Here is a 14504-nt window from a genome sequence, read left to right on the forward strand (position 1 = left end):
GGAATCCTCTGGAGGGGGAGGGGTTAAGCAGGAGACCACGCTATACTAAACTAAACTATATACATACTACAAACCTACCTAAGGGGGCGCTACACTTACACAGCAAAAAGCCTAGGTATTCCATCATATGACCACTGATATCACAAATACATCCCCATCCTCCTCTGAGTAATTGCTACATTAATAAAAAAAAAACCCAGCTAATCTAAATATCTCTTTTACTCACCTAAATCCATGGTCATGTGATGTACTGAGCACTGAGTCTGTTGTCATCAAGACTGAAAAATAGTGGGAGGGTCCTCATTCAGGTGGTCTCTCACTGGGTGATGATGATGCTTCCTATTGGCTGTCCAGCAAGGGGGGCTCAAAAGACAGCGAGCCGGGCTGCGGCCGGCGTGGATGGAAATGCTGGATTGCTGGCAAAGGCGGTGGGTGGGAGACTCAAGCAAGTGAACTGATTTGAAAGCCTTAAAAAAAATAAAAAAAAATAATTTGGATTGGGTAATGGTCAGAGGGAAGGACTTTAAGGGGTTTCCAGTTGAAGTAATCTTCAGTAATGCTGCCATAACGCTTCCATTTCTTCCCTAAAAATATGGGAACCTTTCCTCATCTCCCCTAAACATACTGTTTATGGCAGGGCCGGATCTAGCCAGTATGATATGGGGGTGCAGTAATAAATGTCAGGGGGGCAGAGGGTATGAGGTCTGCAGGGCAGTGTACACAAACAGGAATGAATAGCGGAGTGTACAGGTCAGAGGACGGGGTTAGCAGAGCAGAGGTCAGGAATCAGCAGTTTGGAGGGTGGGGTACCGATGGACTTCTGTACAACCAGCTTCTAGGAACATTTCCACCCGATCAGCACCGCCAGTTATAGCCGGCAGCACTGATCAGTACTAAGTGATAAGTATCTCCGATGTCAGAACACAATACCTCAGCGGGAGTGATTTCCGCATCCACGTGGGATCCCCGATGTTGAACAAAAAATGACTGATGTATAGACTGCCTTACTGAGTGTCACTCAGTGTCCCCAGAGAGCCACCACTTTACACCAGAGTCTTGCAGAGTGTCCCCTTACATCAGATTCTGGTATAGTCCCCTTCTTACATCAGAGTCTTGCAGAGTGCCCCCTTACATCAGATTCTGGTATAGTCCCCTTCTTACACCAGAGTCTGGCATAGTGTCCCCTTACATCAGATTCTGGTATAGTCCCCTTCTTACATCAGAGTCTTGCAGAGTGCCCCCTTACATCAGATTCTGGTATAGTCCCCTTCTTAAATCAGAGTCTGGCATAGTGTCCCCTTACATCAGATTCTGGTATAGTCCCCTTCTTACATCAGAGTCTTGCAGAGTGCCCCCTTACATCGGATTCTGGTATAGTCCCCTTCTTACATCAGAGTCTGGCATAGTGTCCCCTTACATCGGATTCTGGTATAGTCCTCTTCTTACATCAGAGTCTTGCAGAGTGCCCCCTTACATCGGATTCTGGTATAGTCCCCTTCTTACACCAGAGTCTGGCAGAGTGCCCCCTTACATCAGATTCTGGTATAGTCCATTCTTACATCAGAGTCTGGCAGAGTGTCCCCTTACATTAGATTGTGGTATAGTCCACTTCTTACATCAGAGTCTTGCAGAGTGTCCCCTTACCTCAGATTCTGGTATAATCCCCTTCTTAAATCAGAGTCAGAGGAGGGAGAAAGATGGGAAAGAGAAGGAGGGGGAGGGAGAAAGATGGGGGAGAGAAGGAGGGGGGAGGGAGAAAGATGGGGGAGAGAAGGGAGGGAGATGGGCTCAGCTCAGTCACCCCAGGCTGGTCAGGTGGCTCAGGCAGTCTTCAGTCTTGCAGCCACCATGTAGTTGCCAGCTATAGAGCTTCAAGTTTCCCGCCCACACATCTTCTCAAGTACAGCACTGGTTGAGAATTGCAGTGTGGGCGGGGCATCCATGAGGAAAGGGGCGGGTAGATACAAGGACAGGGGTGGGACAGACACAAGGAGAGGGGTGGGGCATACATGAGGAGAGGGGTGGGGCAGTCACAAGGAGAGGAGTGGGAGGAGGAGGAAGTGCACATTGATCTCTCCTATCCCGTCCATGCAGAGAAGGGGAGGGGAGTGTGCTGGTTGGGCTCTGGCACAGACACTGGACTTGATAGATGCAGCCAACCGCTGCACACAGCTTCATCTGATGGACATCATCCACAGCTTGCCTGGGTGGGCACAACTGATATCTGGGGGGTATCGCCCACCCCAGCACCCCCCTAGATCCGGCCATGGTTTATGGTGCTACTACAATATCTTACTGTCTGATCTTGTTAGGTTGATCCACCTTTTTATCAGCCATGAGCCCAACTCACTTCCTGTGATATGTGAAAGGTTGTAGAATCTCTGTAATTATAAATAACTGTTCATTAAATGACCTCTCATCCTGACCGCTGCCTACAGCTATTTCCTTTTGTTCAAAACGTATAATATAAAGCATTGGATCCCATAATATAGGGCGGGTACCAAATCTCCAGGTATGCTGTCTGCTGTTAGGGGTATAGATGAAATTAGTCATTACTTTTATGGGAAGTACACATTTTCCTTTGTCTACCCAAATCTGTGCGTACAATTACAAATAATAATCCGTCACCGTGCACATAATTCTGTGAACATGGGAACTAAAGAAAAAGGCATATTGACACACAGTAAGCTGACTACCAAAATCCACCATGAAAATATTACTAATAATAGTAACATCAACAACAACAAAAAAATTATAATAATAAAATTATTATTATTCAAAATATAATTTACAGTAATATTTGTAACAATAAAAATAATAATAATAACAGCAAAAGAAAAAAAATAATGATTATTATTATTCGCAATATATTTAACAACAATATTTTACCAACAAAATTAATATTAGTAAAAATAATATCAACAACAAAAACAACAACAATAATAATAATGCAAACCAAGGACTTTGTTCTATCAGACTTGCTGTCCAGCAAACTCCTAGTCAGTTTAAAGATCTTTAGCTATTTCTCTTGTCACAGGCAATGGAAAAAACACTCCAGAATGGAGAATGATTTTTTTTTTTACAAGGAACTCTCCATTTTTTATTATTATTATTTTTTTAATCATAGGTTTTGATTTTTACCTTACTGTGTGCCAATAAACCACTTTTTTTCTTTTTTCACGTTCACAGAATTAGTCAATACACTATTGTACATTGCATGGAAATTTGGACCACATCTTTTGGAGTCCCAGGGAAATTGCAAGCCATTGGTTTGAGATGTAACATTTATAAATACCTGAATGATGGAAGTTAGTATAACGTCACCTCACTCACTAAGCTAAGTAAAAAATCCTCTCAAAGTGAACATTGGGGGTGATTTACTAAAACTGGAGAGTGCGAGATCTGGTGCAGCTCTGCATAGAAACCAATCAGCTTCCAGGTTTTAATGTCAAAGCTTAAGGCGGAGCTCCAGTCAAACTAAAAACTGTAAAAAACAGCCACTCATCTGTCCCTCGATCCATCAGTGTCTTCACCAGAGCAGTCCTTACTGACTGTCCTCGCTTCCCGGTGCCGGCATCCCAAGTGTGAGTGTTTTTACATTTAGGAACAAGCAACATAAAGTACATAAAATGTTTTATTAACCAACTATATACAGTACAGCAAGTTACAGGTGGAAACTAGGGCATACTCCCAATTGTAGCGGGCACAGAGTAATGGCCACACACAGTGCCTACAATGCACAAGTTCTTCCAGCCCGAGGGAGAACAGACGTAGTCGGGATTGTTATAATAAACCGTATCTCACCAGTTACACGAGTTCCGGATGCTTCTGGCCATGCAGTGATGTGGGATTGTGGACAGGTTCACCGGACAGTAGGTGGCAGCATGTGGGGAGCAGCAAGATGGTCGCCTAGCAGTTTCCGGGACCAATGTGCAGCTCAAGCAACTGTAAGTGATGTCACGCTGCCTCCGTTCGTAAGTATGAGTTGTACATAAGTCGAATGTTTGTAACTCGGGGACTACCTGTACTCAGAGTTAATGTCATTTAGCCCTCTGGGTTAGAGCATACTAAGTGTGTCTGATACAACACATACATCCTTCTGAGTCGGGAACAATGGTAAAATATAGCAGCCAGACAGACAGGAGCTGGATGACTGGGGCAGGTTTTGAAAAATAAGAAAGGAAGCCTCCTGCGCTGAAAATGGATCACCCTACCCTAAGCAGCTACCACCTGATCTTCAACCACATAGTAAATGATAATGTTATACAAAAATGATGTAGCGCTAAAAGTGCTGATATAAACATGTATAATAACAAAAACGTGTATGAGCTTAAACCATAACAATCACAGACTGAACTCGTGACCCCCCACATGTAAAATCCCCAATATGGGGGACCAACTGATAGTGAAATAAGTGATTCCTTGCAGGGGAACACAATTAATAACACGTGAAAAAAGTGTCCCAATTCAATACATCATGCTGTATAGCAGTCCATATGTTCAATTCCAGAAGTGCAAGTGCATGTGAATGTAACCACAGACAATAAGTGCCACACACTGTGATGTGATATCCGTAAGTGGCCAAAATGCCTCCTCACCTCCTTACTATGACCACAAGGGCCTACTCGCTTAGTGGAATATCCACCTATTCCCATAGTGTACACTAGGCGTTATCCTGTTATTGGTATGTACACTGGATGACATAGTGTACACTATGGAAATGTGAGTGGGCATTTTAATATTCTTCTGGCTGGCAATAAAAGTATTTGCAATATCACGCTATGGAGGTTTTTTTCTGTTTGCTATGACCCTATGGTGAAAAACAGATACATGTGAGTTCCAGGTACAGGAGACTGATCCAGAGCATTGGAGGCTACTAGGCACCCAGGAGGGTTCATCTGGAGACATGGTCATCTCTTGGTATATGTGGATATTCCACTAAGCGAGTAGGCCCTTGTGGTCATAGTAAGGAGGTGTCTTCAACTCCCAGAAAATATTCCACCAGTGTGCTCTGTGGGCTTTTGGAAAAAAAATAAAGGCTCACCAGAATGTACTGACCCCTATAATTACATTAAGTGAGTCAAACGATGTTTTTTTCACCATAGGGTTTGATTAAACAGGTACTCAGGTCATCCCCTTCACAGTGTTTGATTAAACAGATACTCAGGTCAGCCTCTTCTCCTAGATTTCTCTGGGTACTCTTTAGGTAGGATTCCCCACATCGCTACTCTCAATTCAACAAATCCATTCTCTTGGCAGATGTAGAAAAATCAGTTTATTATACAAGTTTCATGAGACTTCCCCGCAGGTAAGTGTACATGGTCCAGGACGTCCCACCAGGATTTTTCCATGCATATAAAAAGACCAGTCAGGTGCAGAATGAAAAAAATTGTTTTGTTTCATTTCATTTTGATTCTTATTTAAATAATTTAGATTTTTTTTTAAATTTGTTTAATTAGTTTTTGGGATTTGATTTGGTTGATTAAGGTCCCATTGACATTGTTTGCGTTGGGAAGCTCTGGGCATCCTTCCCCAGTGCAGTCCCAATGCAAAGTTAAAAAAACCTTTTGTGTGCAGATCCTTACCCTGAGCCCCCTCCGATCCAGCAATGTTCATGATAGCCTTGGCTGTATTGAGACTCTCCCTCCTCATTGGCTGAGACAGCAGCGGGAGCCCATTGGCTTCCACTGCTGCCAATCACAGCCAGTGAATCAATGAGGAGAGAGCAAGAGGGTGGGGTTGAGTCACAGCTCTATGAGTCTTACGGAACCATAGAGCAGCAGCTTGGGAGCGAGCGTGCACCGGTGCCCCCAGCAAGCAGCTTTCTGGAGCACAAGAAGGGACCTGAAAAGAAAAGGATCGGGGCAGCTGTGTGCAAAATCACAGCACAGGGCAGGTCAGCAGGACATGTTTTTTATTTTATATTAAAAAGAAAATTAAGTTTTAGTATCACTTTAAAAAATGTCTCAAAAGGACACAGATTTGATGACATTTCGACACGTCAAGACAAAGATACTGCGCAGCGTTCTGGAAAACAAATTCCAGAAATGTTTCTGGCAGCAGCATATTCATCTAGAAAAAAGCGTCATTTCACAATGGGAATACTTTGAAGGTGACAACAGCCGCTATTGTATAGCAATGGTGTAAGCAAACTTTCTTTTTACAGTCCATTCTGGGAATTAAATTGTCGCACCTTGTATTGTGTGTGTCTTATTTATATAAGTAACTCAGCAGCTACCTGCACATTTCTGTATTAATGCACTGAAGGATTATATACACTATATTGCCAAAATTATTGGTCCGCCTGCCTTTCCACACAGATTAACTTTAATGGCCCCCCAGTCTTAGTCCGTAGGGTTCATTATTGAGTTGGCCCCGCCCTTTGCAGCTATAACAGCTCCAACTCTTCTGGGATGTCGGACGAGAAGGCCCGGCTCGCAGTCTCCGCTTTAATTCATCCCAAAGGTGTTCTATGGGGTTGAGGTCAGGACTCTGTGCAGGACAGTCAAGTTCCTGCACCCCAAACTGGCTCCTCCATGTCTTTATGGACCTTGCTTTGTGCACTGGTGTGCAGTCATGTTGGAACAGGAGGGGCCATCCCCAAACTCTTCCCACAAAGTTGGGACCCATGAAATTGTCCAAAATGTCACCTTAAGAGTTCCTTTCACTGGAACTAAGGGGCCAAGTCCAACCCTTGAATAACAACCCCACACCATAACCCCCCCCCCCCCCCCCTCCACCAAACTTTACACTTGGCACAATGATCTCCATGTATCATACATAAGGGGGGATATGATCTCCATGTATAAAACATAAGGGGGGGATATGATCTTCATGTATAATACATAAGGGGGGGATATGATCTCCATGTATAATACATAAGGGTGATATGATCTCCATGTATAATACAAAAGGGGGGGATATGATCTCCATGTATAATACATAAGGGGGGATATGATCTCCATGTATAATACATAAGGGGGGGATATGATCTCCATGTATAATACATAAGGGGGGATATGATCTCCATGTATAATACAAAAGGGGGATATGATCTCCATGTATAATACATAAGGGGGGGGGGTATGATCTCCATGTATAATACATAAGGGGGGATATGATCACCATGTATAATACATAAGGGGGATATGATTTCCATGTATAATACATAAGGGGGATATGATCTCCATGTATAATACATAAGGGGGGATATGATCTCCATGTATAATACATAAGGGGGATATGATCTCCATGTATAATACAAAAGGGGGATATGATTTCCATGTATAATACATAAGGGGGATATGATCTCCATGTATAATACATAAGGGGGGATATGATCTCCATGTATAATACATAAGGGGGATATGATCTCCATGTATAATACATAAGGGGGGATATGATCTCCATGTATAATACATAAGGGGGATATGATCTCCATGTATAATACAAAAGGGGGATATGATCTCCATGTATAATACATAAGGGGGATATGATCTCCATGTATAATAAATAAGGGGGGATATGATCTCCATGTATAATACATAAGGGGGATATGATCTCCATGTATAATACATAAGGGGGGGATATGATCTCCATGTATAATACATAAGGGGGATATGATCTCCATGTATAATACATAAGAGGGGATATGATCTCCATGTATAATACATAAGGGGGGATATGATCTCCATGTATAATACATAAGGAGGGATATGATCTCCATGTATAATACATAAGGGGGGATATGATCTCCATGTATAATACATAAGGGGGATATGATCTCCATGTATAATACATAAGGGGGATATGATCTCCATGTATAATACATAAGGGGGGATATGATCACCATGTATAATACATAAGGGGGGATATGATCTCCATGTAAAATACATGAGGGGGATATGATCTCCATGTATAATAAATAAGGGGGATATGATTTCCATGTATAATACATAAGGGGGGGGGATATGATCTCCATGTATAATACATAAGGGGGATATGATCTCCATGTATAATACATAAGGGGGGATATGATCTCCATGTATAATACATAAGGGGGGATATGATCTCCATGTAAAATACATAAGGGGGATATGATCTCCATGTATAATACATAAGGGGGGGGGGTATGATCTCCATGTATAATACATAAGGGGGGGATATGATCTCCATGTATAATACATAAGGGGGATATGATCTCCATCTATAATACATAAGGGGGGATATGATCACCATGTATAATACATAAGGGGGGGATATGATCACCATGTATAATACATAAGGGGGGATATGATCTCCATGTATAATACATAAGGGGGGGATATGATCTCCATGTATAATACATAAGGGGGGATATAATCTCCATGTATAATACATAAGGGGGATATGATCTCCATGTATAATAAATAAGGGGGATATGATCTCCATGTATAATACATAAGGGGGATATGATCTCCATGTATAATACATAAAGGGGATATGATCTCCATGTATAATACATAAGGGGGGATATGATCTCCATGTATAATACATAAGGGGGGATATGATCTCCATGTATAATACATAAGGGGAGATATGATCTCCATGTATAATACATAAGGGGGATATGATCTCCATGTATAATACATAAAGGGGATATGATCTCCATGTATAATACATAAGGGGGGATATGATCTCCATGTATAATACATAAGGGGGGATATGATCTCCATGTATAATACATAAGGGGGATATGATCTCCATGTATAATACATAAGGGGGATATGATCTCCATGTATAATACATAACGGGGGATATGATCTCCATGTATAATATATAAGGGGGGATATGGTCTCCATGTAAAATACATAAGGGGGGATATGATCTCCATGTATAATACATAAGGGGGATATGATCTCTATGTATAATACATAAGGGGGGATATGATCTCCATGTATAATACATAAGGGGGGATATGATCTCCATGTATAATACATAAGGGGGGATATGATCACCATGTATAATACATAAGGGGGGATATGATCTCCATGTATAATACATAAGGGGGATATGATCTCCATGTATAATACATAAGGGGGGATATGATCTCCATGTATAATACATAAGGGGGATATGATCTCAATGTATAATACATACGGGGGGATATGATCTCCATGTATAATACATAAGGGGGGATATGATCTCCATGTATAATACATAAGGAGGGATATGATCTCCATGTATAATACATAAGGGGGGATATGATCTCCATGTATAATACATAAGGGGGGATATGATCTCCATGTATAATACATAAGGGGGGGATATGATCTCCATGTATAATATATAAGGGGGGATATGATCTCCATGTATAATACATAAGGGGGATATGATCTCCATGTATAATACATAAGGGGGATATGATCTCCATGTATAATACATAAAGGGGGATATGATCACCATGTATAATACATAAGGGGGATATGATCTCCATGTAAAATACATGAGGGGGATATGATCTCCATGTATAATAAATAAGGGGGATATGATTTCCATGTATAATACATAAGGGGGGGGGGGATATGATCTCCATGTATAATACATAAGGGGGATACGATCTCCATGTATAATACATAAGGGGGGATATGATCTCCATGTATAATACATAAGGGGGGGATATGATCTCCATGTAAAATACATAAGGGGGATATGATCTCCATGTATAATACATAAGGGGGGGGGGTATGATCTCCATGTATAATACATAAGGGGGGATATGATCTCCATGTATAATACATAAGGGGGGATATGATCTCCATGTATAATACATAAGGGGGATATGATCTCCATGTATAATACATAAGGGGGGGGATATGATCACCATGTATAATACATAAGGGGGGAAATGATCTCCATGTAAAATACATGAGGGGGATATGATCTCCATGTATAATAAATAAGGGGGATATGATTTCCATGTATAATACATAAGGGGGGGGGATATGATCTCCATGTATAATACATAAGGGGGATATGATCTCCATGTATAATACATAAGGGGGGATATGATCTCCATGTATAATACATAAGGGGGGGATATGATCTCCATGTAAAATACATAAGGGGGATATGATCTCCATGTATAATACATAAGGGGGGGGGGTATGATCTCCATGTATAATACATAAGGGGGGGATATGATCTCCATGTATAATACATAAGGGGGGATATGATCTCCATCTATAATACATAAGGGGGGATATGATCACCATGTATAATACATAAGGGGGGGATATGATCACCATGTATAATACATAAGGGGGGATATGATCTCCATGTATAATACATAAGGGGGGGATATGATCTCCATGTATAATACATAAGGGGGGATATAATCTCCATGTATAATACATAAGGGGGATATGATCTCCATGTATAATAAATAAGGGGGATATGATCTCCATGTATAATACATAAGGGGGATATGATCTCCATGTATAATACATAAAGGGGATATGATCTCCATGTATAATACATAAGGGGGGATATGATCTCCATGTATAATACATAAGGGGGGATATGATCTCTATGTATAATACATAAGGGGGGATATGATCTCCATGTATAATACATAAAGGGGATATGATCTCCATGTATAATACATAAGGGGGGATATGATCTCCATGTATAATACATAAGGGGGGATATGATCTCCATGTATAATACATAAGGGGGATATGATCTCCATGTATAATACATAAGGGGGGATATGATCACCATGTATAATACATAAGGGGGGATATGATCTCCATGTATAATACATAAGGGGGGATATGATCTCCATGTATAATACATAAGGGGGGATATGATCTCTATGTATAATACATAAGGGGGGATATGATCTCCATGTATAATACATAAAGGGGATATGATCTCCATGTATAATACATAAGGGGGGATATGATCTCCATGTATAATACATAAAGGGGATATGATCTCCATGTATAATACATAAGGGGGGATATGATCTCCATGTATAATACATAAAGGGGATATGATCTCCATGTATAATACATAAGGGGGGATATGATCTCCATGTATAATACATAAGGGGGGATATGATCTCCATGTATAATACATAAGGGGGATATGATCTCTATGTATAATACATAAGGGGGATATGATCTCCATGTATAATACATAACGGGGGATATGATCTCCATGTATAATATATAAGGGGGGATATGGTCTCCATGTAAAATACATAAGGGGGGATATGATCTCCATGTATAATACATAAGGGGGGATATGATCTCCATGTATAATACATAAGGGGGGATATGATCTCCATGTATAATACATAAGGGGGATATGATCTCCATGTATAATACATAAGGGGGGATATGATCTCCATGTATAATACATAAGGGGGGGATATGATCTCCATGTATAATACATAAGGGGGATATGATCTCCATGTATAATACATAAGGGGGATATGATCTCCATGTATAATACATAAGGGGGGATATGATCTCCATGTATAATACATAAGGGGTGATATGATCACCATGTATAATACATAAGGGGGATATGATCTCCATGTATAATACATAAGGGGGGATATGATCTCCATGTATAATAAATAAGGGGGATATGATTTCCATGTATAATACATAAGGGGGGGGGATATGATCTCCATGTATAATACATAAGGGGGATATGATCTCCATGTATAATACATAAGGGGGGATATGATCTCCATGTATAATACATAAGGGGGGGATATGATCTCCATGTAAAATACATAAGGGGGATATGATCTCCATGTATAATACATAAGGGGGGGGGGTATGATCTCCATGTATAATACATAAGGGGGGATATGATCTCCATGTATAATACATAAGGGGGGATATGATCTCCATGTATAATACATAAGGGGGATATGATCTCCATGTATAATACATAAGGGGGGATATGATCACCATGTATAATACATAAGGGGGATATGATCTCCATGTATAATACATAAGGGGGGATATGATCTCCATGTATAATACATAAGGGGGGATATGATCTCCATGTATAATACATAAGGGGGGATATAATCTCCATGTATAATACATAAGGGGGATATGATCTCCATGTATAATACATAAGGGGGGATATGATCTCCATGTATAATACATAAGGGGGGATATGATCTCCATGTATAATACATAAGGGGGGATATGATCTCCATGTATAATACATAAGGGGGGATATGATCTCCATGTATAATACATAAGGGGGATATGATCTCCATGTATAATACATAAGGGGGGATATGATCACCATGTATAATACATAAGGGGGGATATGATCTCCATGTATAATACATAAGGGAGGGATATGATCTCCATGTATAATACATAAGGGGGGATATAATCTCCATGTATAATACATAAGGGGGATATGATCTCCATGTATAATACATAAGGGGGGATATGATCTCCATGTATAATACATAAGGGGGGATATGATCTCTATGTATAATACATAAGGGGGGATATGATCTCCATGTATAATACATAAAGGGGATATGATCTCCATGTATAATACATAAGGGGGGATATGATCTCCATGTATAATACATAAGGGGGGATATGATCTCCATGTATAATACATAAGGGGGATATGATCTCTATGTATAATACATAAGGGGGATATGATCTCCATGTATAATACATAACGGGGGATATGATCTCCATGTATAATATATAAGGGGGGATATGGTCTCCATGTAAAATACATAAGGGGGGATATGATCTCCATGTATAATACATAAGGGGGGATATGATCTCCATGTATAATACATAAGGGGGGATATGATCTCCATGTATAATACATAAGGGGGATATGATCTCCATGTATAATACATAAGGGGGATATGATCTCCATGTATAATACATAAGGGGGGATATGATCTCCATGTATAATACATAAGGGGGATATGATCTCCATGTATAATACATAAGGGGGATATGATCTCCATGTATAATACATAAGGGGGGATATGATCTCCATGTATAATACATAAGGGGGGATATGATCTCCATGTATCATACAAAAGGGGGGGATATGATCTCCATGTATAATACATAAGGGGGAATATGATCTCCATGTATAATACATAAGGGGGGGGATATGATCACCATGTATAATACATAAGGGGGATATGATCTCCATGTATAATACGTAAGGGGGGATATGATCTCCATGTATAATGCATAAGGGGGGATATGATCTCCATGTATAATACATAAGGGGGGGATATGATCTCCATGTATAATACATAAGGGGGATATGATCACCATGTATAATACATAAGGGGGGGATATGATCTCCATTTATAAATACATCAGTGGTTCATATAGTGAACTTATGTAGTGTAGTTATTCCCCCTGAGGTCATCACAGAGGACAAGGGGGCGCTCTTTACGTCTGGAGGAAAAGAAATGTAATCTCCAAACACGGAAAGGTTTCTTCACAGTGAGAGCTGTGAGAATGTGGAATAGACTCCCTCAAGAGGTGGTTGTGGCCAGCTCAGTGGATTGGTGTAGGAAAGTCCTGGATTGTTTCTTGGATACACAGAATATAACTGGATGTAACATTTATAGGTAAAGTTGATCCAGGGAATATCTGATTGCCTCTCAGGGGATCAGGATAGAAAGTTTTTCCTCTGCAGGAGCAAATTGGATCATACTTTGCTGGGTTTTTTTGTCTTCCTCTGGATCAACTGTGGGTATAGGACTTTTTTTTTTTGTAATGGTTGAACTGGATGAGCTTTTGTCTTTTTTTCAGCCAGACTAACTATGTAACTACTCCCCTTGATTTTATGGAGGTGTTTTTCTAGGAAGATTTGTACAATTTGATTGAGGGCCAAAGCAATTTACATGCACAACAATATGTCGCTACAAACCCAAATTCAGCTCTTGCCAGACAATTTGGATAGAAACCAATTATGGTTTCTGAATTTAAATTTTTTTTTTGCTTAACTCTCAACCTGCCTATTACAAAAAAGAATGAGTTGCGGTCCTATTGGTCCACAGACCTGATTCATCATATGCCTGTGTGCTCTGCTACCATGGCCAGGCATAGATATGAGACGATAATGAGCTTCATGCATTTCTGTGATTTCACTACTAAAATACCACATGACTTCATAATAAAATCTGGATTTTAGCAACTAAGCGATGTCTTACCATATACTCAGGTGCGCTAGGATGCCACTCACTAAATTGTTCATGTTTGAAGTTCGCGGTCAAACATTCTGTAGGTTCGGTTGTTCAACTGTGAACCGAACAGGGGGGTGTTCGGCTCATCACTACTGATATGGACTGGATCATGTCTTAGGAACGTAAGGATGCCCCATCGCTTGATGGAAATGAAAGTAATCGACCTACAGAGGACTGAACACAAAGACACCCCGAAAATCAAAGTAGAAATATGATACAGCAGGCGAGTCCATTTTGCTGAAAT

The sequence above is a fragment of the Staurois parvus genome, unplaced genomic scaffold, assembly GCF_062004578.1.
Source record: "Staurois parvus isolate SC_StPar_1 unplaced genomic scaffold, SC_StPar_1.0 ptg001252l, whole genome shotgun sequence".
Lineage (NCBI taxonomy): Eukaryota > Metazoa > Chordata > Amphibia > Anura > Ranidae > Staurois > Staurois parvus.